The sequence below is a fragment of the Durio zibethinus genome, chromosome 25, assembly GCF_047325235.1.
Source record: "Durio zibethinus cultivar Kanyao isolate XHJ-2024 chromosome 25, ASM4732523v1, whole genome shotgun sequence".
Lineage (NCBI taxonomy): Eukaryota > Viridiplantae > Streptophyta > Magnoliopsida > Malvales > Malvaceae > Durio > Durio zibethinus.
Window position 1 is genome coordinate 13,853,905 of NC_143186.1, and position 14,887 is coordinate 13,868,791.

Consider the following 14,887-nt stretch of genomic DNA (forward strand, 5'->3'; position numbering starts at 1 on the left):
GAGTTAATAATCTTTTTAAATAATTCGATTCGTAATTGTGTAAATTATAACTTACGATTTTATTTTTTATTAAAATAATTTATACACTTGAAACGATATGTTTATTTTAATCAATATGATTTTATTTTCATCATTTTCTTTTAACTTGTTTTATAATTTTAAGTTAAAAAATATTAAAAAAATATGTAGCAAAGAAGAAACGGTAAAGTAAAGAACAAAAGAAATGAGATGTTACTGTTTATGATTCACAAACTATTTTTGATATTAGCAATTTCTCAATCCAAAATATATGACGGCAATGTGATTAAAGGATCCTTTGGAGGCATTCTGAGAGGCATTAGGGATCCGCAAAATTCGATTAAATTCAAATTAATTGATGGAACTAAAATATTTTGACTAATTGATTAATCATTGAAATAATTTTAATTGATTTTTGAAAATGATTTTCCTTCTACCTCATTTCATCTCTGCTCGGCCTCCCTCCTTAACACACGACTCAGCTCCCAACAAATCATAAAACCTTGCCTAATGTAAAGTATCCATCAAGCATCCCAGCAACACTAAAGTTCAGTCATGACATAATAAACAAGTTCTTTAGTGAGGTGAGGAAACGCTGTAAATAAATACAGGGGATGTGACGGAAGAGTGCGAAGAGAAAAACTAGAGCAGACTTTGAAATATTATGTGTAACGATAGGTAGCGGCAGCCAATGAAACAAAATTGAGTAGATAAAAAAAAAAGATTGAGAAAGAGATTTAGGAAGAGAAATCATTGAGAGAATTTAAGAGAGTTAAATGAATTTGTCAGGGTCTCCAAAAATTCTCTCAATGAATTGTGGGAGTTCTTATATAAAGATCACCAAAATGAATGTTACATAACATAAGTATTGAATAGGAATAATGAAAAATTATGGTGGAATTGACCTTTATAAAAGATGTTAATGTATTATCTAATGAGAGTTTAAAATAAAAGAGAAAAATACTCATACTTTAAAAAAAAATTAAGATGAGACCTCTTAATTATTTTCATATTTGATCTACTAAGTCAAGTTGTCTAGAATATTTTAATAATAAAGTTAACCCAAAAACTCTATTATATTTTGAGGTTATTTTCATTTCTTTAATTCGGTGAAGTAATTTTTGTAAAATAATTTTAAGTGAAACAATTTTTGATGAAAAAATTTTCGATAAAAATGTTAGTGTTATTACTTGAAGAAATTGTTCCAAGACTAGTTGTTTTGTAAAGGTATTCTGTAAAGGAAGTGTTCCATGAATAATTATTCCATAAAGAGCTATTATGTGAATAATTATTTTATGAAGGGTTGTTCCATGAATATCTATTCTATAAATGAACTTTTCTATGAAAGAAGTATTTTATTAACAATTGTTCTATGAAAAAATTATTTCGTCAATGATCTTTTCATAAGGAGTTATTTTGTAAAAGATCTATTTCGTAAATTATTGTTCCTAAAACAATTTTTTTGCTTCTTGTGATCAACTTTAATAATTTTAGATAAATTCAAAAAAAAAATTAATAACTAAAATAAAGTTTTTATAACCAGCAGATTGTACCTTCAAGTAAAGCAAGAAGTCGAGCCCAACTGTTTCCCTCTTCTCCCAACTATTGATCACTCTCTGCTATATTGATGGCAGCCACATATCCCACTCTGTTAAGATTTCCTCTGCGCATTATTGCACTTTGGAGTCATCTTCAGCAAATGGCAATTGGACTGCCTACAACTCTTCCTCTAGTGTCAGTTTATCACTAAATGGAAGTCCAATACCTATGGTTCTTCTATTATTGGTTCTTGCGTTCTTGCATAACTGACGAGGTAAGTGATTTGATTTTAAGGGATAAGCTGAGGAAGCTGAAAAATGTCATGTTGGGGCTAATTTTGGTTAATTTGATTAATTAGTTTTGAAAATAATAATTTTGGTTCAATCAAAGAAAATGAAAAAAAAAATTAATTCAATTTGATTAATTCAATTCAAAATTAATTGAACCAACCTAATGAATATTTATAAAAGGGATTTTATCATGTCGCAAATGCTGTTTCATGTGTCCAAATGAAGCATAAAGGTAATTGAATATTTAATTGAGTAGTGAATTGACTAATAACATGTTTGGTTGGGCAAAATGGCCGTTGAAGGATAATAGAATAATTGAAACATGATGTTGTTTCAAGATCAAGTAAATGCAACAAATATAATATAATCATACATATTGAAGAAAAGCCATAACACTTGACATGTGAACTTGCCACAATATATAACTTTTAGTAAATCTGATTGGTGAAATCAATTCAAATTAAATGACATGTAAAAATGAATTGTGTTGCTAGGACTACTTTTTATATCATTTACTTTACTTAAATTTTCAATACAATCAACGACCTGAAGATTGGAAGGATTCAGTGACATCAAAGGTTGCTATAGAATCCTTTGTCCACGGTGCAGACTGATTAGCGGACTCTTCCATGAACTCCCACTTATGAAGAATTATTTCCAAATTTTCAGGAAGTGAATCTTGGCCCTTCAAATATGAAGTAACTTGGGACATTGTTGGCCTAAATGCTGCCACACTATGTAAACAAAGTAGACCAGGCTTTAATACAAGATCAACTTGCCAGACCTCAAAATCTTTGCCAAGTTTGGAGTCTGCTGTTTTCAAGATATCCCCTTCATCCCAACATTTGAACACCCAATCCACCAGATGCACCTGTTCAGCCGATGCTTGCCAATTGATTGGCCTTCTACCACAAACAACCTCTAGGCAAAATGCCCCAAATGCATAGACATCTGTACTTGTACTTGCCTTGCCAGTTTTAGCAAGCTCTGGTGCCATGTAGCCAAATGTGCCAGCTATATGAGTTGTTTCCTGTGCATGTTTTCTACATCTTGCTAGGCCAAAATCACCTAATTTTCCATTCAGGTCATCATCTAATAACACATTGCTGGCTTTTATATCTCTGTGAATGTAACCTTCCAAGCATTCTTCATGCAGATAGGCAATCGCAGAAGCGACATCTTTGATTATACTAAATCTCCGGTTCCAATTAAGAACAATCTCTTGCTCGTTGTGAAGGAACTTGTCAAGGCTGCCATTAGGCAGATATTCATAGACCAACAAGAGTTCATATTTACCTCGACAATAGCCAAGGACACGAGCTAAATTGGGATGCCGCATCCTTCCAATGGTAACGATCTCTGAAATAAACTCTTTCATTCTGTCTTGAGATTTGCGGAAGATTCTTTTCACAGCAATTTGAACTTTTGATACAGGTAATTCGCCTCTGTAAACCTGTCCAAAACCACCTTGTCCAAGAAGCTCCTTTTCATTGAATCCCTTGGTTGCTACATATAGATCCTTGTAAGAAAACCTATGAGAACCGAATTCAACCTCCCAATCTTCAAGTATCTCAGCAAATGTGGCTTTCTTTCTTGCCAAGAAAAACATGACAGAGCATATAACTACCAACACAAGCACTCCGGATAAGGACAATCCAACTGCTAGTATTACTTCCTTTTTCCTGGACTTTTCCTTTCTTGTGCTTGGTACAGATGATAGTTTTGCGAGATTGAGATCTTCAGCTTTCCCATCCATCTGGAAGCTCCAGCCTAAAATATAAGTAGATGCTCCTCGCATACCAGTTTCAGAAGAGAAACCTATATACATATTCTCTAAGATGAATGACAAATTGATATCCATCGACAAAAGTGGGACTTTGGGCTTATTCATGGTAATTGGAGATAATGTTACATTAAATTGATGCTTTGTACCATCATATTCCACCCAAAGTTGCATCCGTTCCCCACTTGCAAGATCAACAGGCCTGAATTCACCACTGCTGCTGGAAACATAACCTGCAGGAGACAATTTGGCTGACTTTAAACTATTAATATCAATACCAACATGATTATCATCAATATCCTCAAACTCATGGTTTGGGAAAGTGTCAAGCTCGATGGCAATGATATGATTGGAGGATTTCCCATGATTTGTGCGGTTGAATAGCCCCAGATGTTGGGATGGAACAACTCCAGTGAATTCCTTGGAAGGAGCAAGAACAAAGGCGAGGCCATTGCCCCGAGAGTTCTCAGGGACTATAGCAAACACGAAGGTGGTGGAGAAAGAAGAGGCTTCAGCGTTTGATGAATTCTTGAACTTAAATGGGACGGAATATAAAACACGACCAATCTGAAATTCTCCATTTGTGAGCTCGAAAACACCATCATTTCTCAATTCTGCTACACCACCCAGTTCTAAACTCTTTCTTTGGCCATAAACCAAATCTAAACCAAACCCATTGAAGATGAAACCTTCATTGCTTGAAGCTACCACTTTGACCAGAACAAGGAACATCAAAATTCCCTTGAAGAACATTGAAATCGAACCCTGAATCTGATTGATTCTTTCTTTCTTCTTTTTTTTTTTTGGAACTGAAAGTACTATAGCTTATCCTGCAATGACTAATTGACATCGTTGGCTTCATCAATGTCTTATTACGAGTATGAGAAGGCGTGTATCGTCTACATTCTTGACTGACTTTTTGGTCCAGAATTTGTGTTGGCGCCAGAATATTAGTTCACAAATCACAAGTTTCTGTTGCCAGTCTAAGTAGAAGACCATTAAATAGACTCTAGAGCAAGAAAAGTCATCCCAATTGACTTTTACAACTTCTTTAGTTCCTTGTAGACTACGTTGTAAGAGAAATAAGGGTGAGTAGTTCGTGTGGTTGTAAACTTCCGATTAACTTGGCCGATAGAAATAGATCAAAATATATTAATTTAATTTAATTTAATTTATTAGTTTTAATTAATTTATTAGAAAAAAAAACAGTTAATTTTGGTTAATTCAATCAATTAACTTTTAAAATTATAACTGAAAAGATTAAATGCATCTGCACTTCATAACGAAATCATATGTATATATTATATTATAATATATATATATATAGGCATCTTATAAAGTTTATTACATAAATGTTTATGTAGAGAATTCTTTTGAATGACATATAAGTTAGTTTTTTAAAATAGTAAGATAATTTTTTAATTAAAAATTAAATAATTTTAAATTTATTCAAATATTATAATTATTCAAATTATAATTGAAAATTAAATTAATTTTAAAATATATTTTTTAAAATTAAAAATATGAAATATAGATTTTATCTTCTTAATAAATAATTTTAGTCATTTATCAAATAACTTTATTTAAAAAATTATTTAATTATCAAAATCTTTCAAACATGTTTAAAAATTATAAAAATTAAATATATCCAAATCTTTCAACAATTTTTTTTCTATCCATCTAAAAAAATTTCATATTAAATCTTTAAATAATAAGACCATTAAAATAATTATATCCATTTAAACTCTAATTATCAAATTTATATTTTAAATATATGCAAAAAATTTGATTTCATCTTTATCTCTTATTATATTCATTTTAAATTTAAAAAAATTTAATTTAAAAATTATTTATTTAATCATAATTATCATTACAAAATTCTTTTACAAATTTAAAACTATAAATGTATCAATTTTTTATTTTTCAGTTTGCAACTTTCTTCCAAGATATATTTCATTACTATTGTAATTTTTTTTTGTTTATAACATATTTTATTACTATTGCAATTTCATTCTTACAAAAAAAAAATTTTTCATTTATTTTTTCACATATCTTTTAATATTTTTCATATTTTGTACAGCAATTCGGTCAATATTACAAAAATGAAAGTATGTTAATATTTTTATTATTTAATTTATTATTCAATAATATATATGTTTTTATTTTTTAAAAAAATATAATTTATTTTTATTTAATATAATCTTACAGATATATAAATATTACTGTAGATAAAAATGATCCTAAGGTAATAACAAGTAAGAATTTTATATATGTTATAAATTTTGAAGATTTAAATATAATTTTGAAAAAAAAATTAATTTTCAGATATATACTCATATTAAATAAATAAAATTATTTCTTGCATCGCACGGATCTTAATCTAGTTTTTTTTTTTGTATTCATTAATATTTGTTTTTATTTTAATATATGTAAATTAAATAATCAAAATATGTTTTATAAATAAAAATATTTGTAATGATTTATTAAATTAATTCAATTTTCATTTTTTAATAATTATTTTTATTCATTTTATGATTACAATTATATATTCCCCAATTACAAATTTACTCTATCATATCGTTTTGTTTTTTCTTTTAAAAATTGAAATATGTATATATTCGAATATTTGCAATGTTGTATCGATCAATTGATTCATAAAAAGAAAAGTTTTAAGAAAAATTTAAAAATATATATAAATATTTACAACATTTTATATTTATATTAAGAATATATTGGGTATATAGATAGATAAATTTGTCAATACTCTACGTTAGTGGTATATTCGAATATTTTTATATTTAATTAATTTTCATATATATTGAAGAATTTTTATATTGTTCCAACATTTTTATGGATCAAATAATTATCTTTCTCTCAAGAATTTATTTAAAAATTTAGTATTTTTTAAGTCTCATCTTTGAATTTTCCAATAATTAATTTATTGTATATTTTAAAGCAATTTTTATCTATTTTAAATTTCATAAAATAATTAAATAAATTATCATAATATAATAAAAAAATAATTAAAGAACATAAAAACTCTATAATAAATATAGCTTAATAGAAAATTTTCACTTCCCTTTCTTCCAATGAATTGGGACTTTTTTTTATAAGTTTATATTTGATTTATTGTCAACATATAGATTTTAAATGTATATACTGTTAATGAATCAGATAATAATATCTCATTAATGAGTAAATATTAAACTTTAAAATAAATATATAAAAAAATTAATATTTTAAAAATATTTACTCATTAATGATATGATATTATCTGATTCATCTTATTAATAAAATAATATTATTCGATTAACTGATAGTGTATAAATTTTATACACTAACAATATATCAAATATAAATATTTTTTTATCTCACCAATTTCTTTTTTAATTTTATTTGTCATTTTAATTTCTCTTCCTCCCTCACCCCCTTCACAAAAAAAAAAAAAAAAAAAACCATAGCTTGTTAATTATAAACTTGACATTTTCAAATACGATATAATGACACAATATGAAAACAATATTGAAAAAACTGTATATGTCTTTTAAAAAAAAATATTTTCATATTTATTCGTATCGACATGAATTTCAATAAGACACAATTCGTATTTTATATATATATTGACATGTCAAACACTTGTAAGACACGAAAAACATATTTAGATAAAATATGTCACATGGATACTAGTTTAATACGTGACACAATATGAAAAATATGTTTAATTTAATTTTATTATAAGAGTACACGTTAACATATTTAATATGTTTAACACGTTTAACACATTTTTTTAGATTTATTTTAATTTAATATAAATATATAAAGATTATTTTAATTTTTAATTTTTTAATTATGATACTTAATTAGCTATTTAATACTATATAAAGATTATTTCAAACATTTAATTATGATACTCATTCAATAATTATTAAAAAATTATTTTTATATTAATAATATAAATACAATATAAATATTAATATTAGTCCTATACATCATTATTTTATTCTTTAATCTTTAGTAATTAATTATTTTGAATTTGATACTAAAAATTAATATAATTACGTAATATATATTAAAATTTATATATATAATACATATTAAATGGACATCAGTTTTTGTTATTCTTTTTAATATGTAGGTACATTTTTATATTATTAATATGCCAAATTTATTAAATTATAAATGATAGATAGTTTATAGTTATTTATTTTTTTAGCCATGTTTTTATATATATTCGTATTAATCGTGTCTATTCGTGTATATCAATGTTAGTCATATTTATTCTTATATATCCTTATTATTCATATTTATTCGTGTCTGTTTAAATGGATTAGTTATACACGTATTAATCATATCGTGTCACGTGTAATACGTATAATAAACGTGTCATGTTCGTGTTTAAAATTTAAACACATTTTATAATTCGTGTTATATTTATATTTTAATAATTTATATTATTATAAATATCAAATATGATACGAGATACAATACGAAAATATGAATTATCATATCTAATTAATTAATAAAAAAGAAAAAAATTTAAATATAAAAAATCTCATTTCATAGAGTTTACTTTTAAGTTGACGGAGACATAGAGTTGGCTAGGATTTTTTCTTAAATGAACCAAACAAAGTTCTAGTCCAATACAATTAATTATTAATCTAGCTCATCAATTATTGCTCTAACCCATAAAATTTAACAGATGTCAATCACTAACCTTCAATAGATCCTTTTAATATATAGGAATATATATTTTTATATAATATAAATGTAACAAATTTTACATAATATTTTAAAATCATATATAATATAATATAATATATAATTTATTTACATAATATAATGTGTATAATATATAATTTAAATATAAAATAATTTTTATATAATAATATAAATTATATTTTTAATAATTAAAATTGAACAAACCAATCGAAATAATCAACTTAAGTAAGTTTTTAATTATTTTAATTAGTTCCTTTAATTTGATTCAATTGATTATTTCAAGTAAAATGGATTATTTTGATTTTTGAATTTTTAACATGGAACCAACTGATCGCACTCTTAAAAAGAAATTACATTGAACTCATGTCTATTATCTTTATTTTTTTTAAAAAAAAAAAAATTTTGCAAAAATGTATTAAGGATTGCAAGAGTTTGGCTGTTTGAGTTACTTTTGCGACAATTAGGTTTCAAGAGCTTGAAATGACAAGTTTATTTTAATCAATATATTTTTATTTTTATTTCAAAAAATATGATTCAATTTTTACCATTTACTTTTAACTTGCTTTATAACTTTTAATTTAAAAAAAAATACTAGCAAAAGATTAATCATTTAGCTAACTTTTAATATCACTTTTAAAATTATCGTAATAATTTAATTATCATGATAATTATATTATTAAAGTTATTTGATCATTGATAATTTAAACTATCATATTTGATATAATATTATAAATAATTATATTTGATATTATAAAAAAATACTGAATATAAAACATCAAAAATAAATTTATTATTTATAACAAGACTATTTAAAAAAATAATTTCAATTTTGAAAATTATAAGGTAGGACCAGTTGTTATTAGCATAATTCAAAGTTCCATGTTCACACATAAGGGTCACGTAAACTGTTTTGTATAAAATGATTAAAAAGCGAAATTTTGTTTATCAATTTTAAAATTTTAGTGAAACTTTGGCAGGCACAACTTCAAGTAAATTTAACTAAATTAATTTTGTAAATGTTAAAATACTAAAAAAAACCCTAAAAGTTATTATTTATTTAAATAAGTTTTTATATTTTTATTATATTCAAATAATATTTTTTTTGTATTCAAATAAATATTTATTTTAAATAAAAAATAAATTTATTTTTTATTTAAGTACAAATTGAATATTAATGCGTTATTTAAATACAAATTAAAAGTTAAAATTTTATTTAAGTACAAATTGAATGTCAAAGACTTATTTGAATGTAATAAAAATATAAAAATTTATTTAAGTTAAATGATAAAGTTGATGAATTTTATTATTATTTTAGCCTTTTATAAATAACTCTTCTATAATAAAATTTTCTAATTTTTTTGGATGAGAATCAAATCCCTAATTGATAATGATTTAATAACTCTCAATGATCTAAAATCACTATTACGAAATATAGTAATCAAATCATGATAATTATACCATTCTCAATTTAAAAAAAAAAAAAATCACCTCATAACAAATATCGCTTAAATTATTTTAATGTTCTAGTATTAACAAACCAATTTGTAAATTATATTTAATTATTTGATGAAAAATTAACCGAAAATTTGAGGGAAAAATTAAAGATACAAACTACAAATGGGCATTGGATATAATCGCATAACCGATTTCAGTTTCAAGTGTTGAACTGATATACTACTAGATATTGTCGTGGTTGGCTTTCCATGCATTCAAGTTGTTTTTCATTATAAAAATACAAATGACCAACATGTTTAAAGTTTTAGGGAATTATGACAAAAGAGGAAGAGGAAAGAAACACCAAATCACCTTATTAAAATTTTTTTAACTTTATTAAAGAAAAACTTTTTTAATCTTTTTATCTATAAAAATTGACTTGTAGGTCTTCTCGTTTGAATTATTAAATTAACAGTAATTTTTTATTAAAAAAAAATTATGATGCAAATTAGTCAAGTTGGAGCACTACTGTTTGTGGCATATTTGGTCTCCAATCTCGATTCCTCTAAAGTTCAAAGGCATCCGTAAGCTTCTCACGATCTACCAAAAAGATGTAAAATGTATTATATCACACAAAAAATTATGTATTTAAGATTAACAAGCAATGATTCTGATAAGATCGAACACAAGATCATTTAATGGCGAAATGAAGGAATTTACAAATGAAACCAACCTCAAGATTTTTTAATAAACATGACTAATTAAAGCAGAATTATAACCCATAATAAAACCATTGAGAATTAAAATATAAAAGATCAAATTTGGGCTATTTATATCCAAATCTGCAGTGAGATCTATCAAAGTCCTTGCAAAGTTTAAAGGCTTAGAAGCACTAATTGGCCTTGTTAGCTAATTAATTAATAAGCATCTTAACTTAATAGAGCATATATATTAGGACATTGATGCATCGACAAAAGTTCTAAAGTATCTTAATGATTATGATATAAATTGCATGTGCAAGCACCATGAAAAAAATAAATTAAAAGAATATCTGTCTTTCTTTTTTTTAATTGTAATGGATCAGTAACTTTCTCCTATTCATTCATTATAAATTGGCATATATTTTGATGCCCCAAGCAGCTAAAAACCCTCAGTTTTCTTTTCCCTTTCCTTTCACAATGTCGATGATATCACTTCTATTTTTTACCATCTTTCCTTCCATTAAAGTAGCTTCTGCTCCTCCCTCCGAGACATTTCAATATGTCAATGAAGAAGAATTCGGTCTTTATGCTGTAGAATATGGTGGAAACCATAGAGCTTTTTTGCTGCACCAATCCAACTTTGCTTTTAGAAGTTCACTTCTAATGCATATAACCTGGCATTACGCATGGGACATGAGTATTCAGAATCACTGTGGCAACCCGGTTCCGGAAAATGCCACATTGAAGTTCGGACGTGACAGAAACCTTGTCTTGGCCGATGTTGATGGTCGGATCACTTGGCAAACTAAGGTGGTCACCAACATACATTAATATATGCTAACTTGACATTAAAAATATTAACCTGCAGACGACTAGAGTATAAGGCATTATAAAAATACAAATGACCAACGTGTTTAAAGTTTGAGGTAATTATGATACAAAGTGAAAGAGAAAAGAAACATCATCAAATTGCCTTTATAATTTTTTTTTCACATTATTTAAAGATAAGCTTTTTTAATCTTTTTATCTATAAAAATTGACTTGTAGGTCATCTCCTTTGAATTATTAAAGAAAAGTTTTCTTTTTGTTTTTAATAAAAACTATGATGCAAATGACTCAAGTTGAAGCGCTACTGTTTTTGGCATGTTTGGTCTTCATTCATCATGAGATCCAAGGCATCAGTAAGCTTCACATGATTTACCTAAAAAAATGTAAACCAAGCTCAACATTGATTCTTAATTTTTTTAATTTTTCGTAGCTTGAAATAGATAAGTTTTTCATTCTCTTATATCGAAGCAAAATATATTATATCATATAAAAATTATGTATTTAAGATTAACATCAACAAGCAATTAATGATGAAATCCAAATACAAGATCATTTATTACCGAAATGAACGAATTTACAAATACAGCCAACCTCAAGATTTTTCAACAAACATGACTAATTGGTATAGAGTTATAACCCATATTAAAAACATTGAGAATTCAAATATATAAGATTGGCTATTCTTATCCAACTGCAATCAGATCTATCAAAGCCCTTAAAAAGTTTCAATGCTTAGAAGCACTAGTAATTGGACTTGTTAGCTAATTAATTAATAAGCATCTTAACTTAATGGAGCATATATATTGATGCAACGACAAAGTATCTTAATGATTACGACTTGCGCATGTGCAAGTGTCACGGACCTAAGGGGGAGTCCTGAATCCCACATCGAACATAATAGGAAGGTCCCTGGGGTATAAAAGGGTTCACACCATCTTCGCCTTGTGAGGCGCCTTTTGTAGGACAAAACCGTGAGGCCAGGGGGGCCAGAGCGGACAATACCTCACAAGGGTGTGAACCGTGGCAGGAAGGCTGATCTGGGACGCCGGAAGGGTGAATGCCCGGGTCCCGGAGCCGCGCGGGTTCGGAGCTTGAGTCTCGACCCGTGACAAGTGGTATCAGAGCCAGCCCTAAACCGTTCGATCCACGCCGAGCGCCTCGAGGGAGGTAGGCAGGGTGGCCGGCCTCTGTGACGAGGGCGTCACGAGGTTGGGTGCGGGAGAATGTCACGGACCTAAGGGGGAGTCCTGAATCCCACATCGAACATAATAGGAAGGTCCCTGGGGTATAAAAGGGTTCACACCATCTTCGCCTTGTGAGGCGCCTTTTGTAGGACAAAACCGTGAGGCCAGGGGGGCCAGAGCGGACAATACCTCACAAGGGTGTGAACCGTGGCAGGAAGGCTGATCTGGGACGCCGGAAGGGTGAATGCCCGGGTCCCGGAGCCGTGCGGGTTCGGAGCTTGAGTCTCGACCCGTGACACAAGCACCAAGAAAAAGAATAAAAAGAATGTGACTTTGCCACATGATAAGAATAATTCTAGTATCAATATATAATAGATTGCAATGGATTATTAACCCCCTCGAAGTCATTCATTATAAATTGGGATATATGTTTATCCTCCAAGCAGCTAAAAACCTTCAGTTTTGTCTCCCCTTTCCTTTCACAATGTCAGTGATATCCCTCCTCTTGTTTACCATCTTTCCTTCCATTGCTATAGCTTCTGTTCCTCCCTCTAAGACATTTCAATATGTCAATGAAGGAGAATTCGGTCTTTATGCTGTAGAATATGGTGGAAGCTATAGAACTTTAGATCCTTTTGCTGCCCCATTCCAACTTTGCTTCTATAACACCACTTCTAATGCATACACCCTGGCATTACGCATGGGACTTGAATATTCAGAATCACTGTTCATGTGGGTTTGGGAAGCCAACCGTGGCAACCCGGTTCGAGAAAATGCCACGTTGACGTTCGGACGTGATGGAAACCTTGTCTTGGCAGATGCAGATAGTCGGATCGCTTGGCAAACTAACACTACTAACAAAGGTGTGACGGGGTTCAAATTGCTCCCGAATGGTAACATGGTGCTTCATGATTCCAAAGGTAATTTTATTTGGCAAAGTTTTGATTATCCAACTGATACCCTCTTAGCGGGCCAGTCCCTTCGGCTTGGTGGTGGAACCAAGCTTGTGAGTCGGGCCTCTGATATTGACAATTCGGAGGGACCTTATAGCCTAGTCATGGTATCCTAAGCACTAGTTTTGTACTATAAGAGCCCAAATACCCCCAAGCCAATTCTCTACTTCAATCATCCCTCTTGGGTGAATGTCAACGAGGGTCCTTTAGAATATGTAAAGTTCTATTCTGCTCCGGAAAATTTTAATGGTTATTCCTATGGGCTAAATTTAGAGTATCACGTAGCTAATTCGTCTATTGGAGCGACTCTTCGGGTGGGAAGACCAAATTACAACAGCACGTTATCGTTCCTGCGCCTTGGATTGGATGGAAACCTTAAGATCTACACTTATTATGATCTTGTCTTTGAGAGTGCATGGGAAGTAACCTTCACTCTTTTATTTAGAGGTTCTTTTTGGCGTAGTGAATGCCAATTGCCTGAGAGATGTGGGAAATTTGGGCTTTGCGAGGAAAGTCAATGCATAGCTTGCCCATTACCAAAGGGGCTGATGGGTTGGAGCAAAGATTGTCAGCCCAAGAAGTTAACTAGTAGTAAAGAGAATGATTTTTACTACTACAAGCTTGAAGGGGTTGATCATTTCATGAGTACTTATACTAGAGGAAATGGACCCATTAAAGAGGATGAATGTGGCAAGAAATGCACTAAGGATTGCAAGTGTTTGGGTTACTTTTACAACAAGGAGACATCAAGGTGTTGGATTTCCTATGATCTCAAAACCCTAACAAAGGTGGCTAATTCAACCCATGCGGGTTACATCAAGGCCCCAAAAAAACTAATAAGCCAGGCTTAGGTTCCTTTGCTTACAATTTTAGCATTTTCTTGTATCCAATAAATTAAGTGAAAAATGTATGGTTTTTTTAGACCAATGACTTTTAATTTTCCGAAGCACTCCTTTTAATCTTATCTGACTGTCTGGAATCTTTTTTCTAATAAGAAATTATCTCAATTTTTGCAATTATAAGGTTGCTTCTTTTCTTTTTAAAGATAATTTGGGCGGACATGATAATTTGGTGTCTTTACTACTCGTCTCTTTTCCATCTGCGATCTGACTATAAAAAATTAAAATCGCACCATTGGCTACGGACAAGAAGCAACCTTGACCGTTGGCCAATGTTTTTATGTTCTCGTCCTATTTCTTGTTCTTGCACCTTGGCAGCACATAAGAAGAAAGAACTTATCTGATCACCAATAATCCCCGCCGGCCCCGGTCCCTATGCCGTCCTCTCCAAGCCACCCTCCAGCGGTACGTCCACCTTTAAGCTCGAGCCTTCTTTTGGTGCCGTCTTTGAGTCTGTGATTGCAACATCTCTGCTAACGTATAATTTTATTATTTGATTTATTGATTTTGATTTTTTTTAGAGATATATGAATATTATG

The 14,887-nt window shown here is 29.2% G+C and overlaps 2 pseudogenes; one reads left to right on the top strand and one right to left on the bottom strand.

Annotated features, from left to right (window-relative positions):
- Window positions 1-2,251: 2,251 nt before the first annotated feature.
- LOC111276547 (L-type lectin-domain containing receptor kinase V.9 pseudogene) lies at window positions 2,252-4,671 on the bottom strand (annotated as a pseudogene).
- An 8,309-nt stretch (window positions 4,672-12,980) lies between these two features.
- Window positions 12,981-14,417, top strand: LOC111276255 (epidermis-specific secreted glycoprotein EP1 pseudogene; annotated as a pseudogene).
- The last annotated feature ends 470 nt before the right edge of the window (window positions 14,418-14,887 follow it).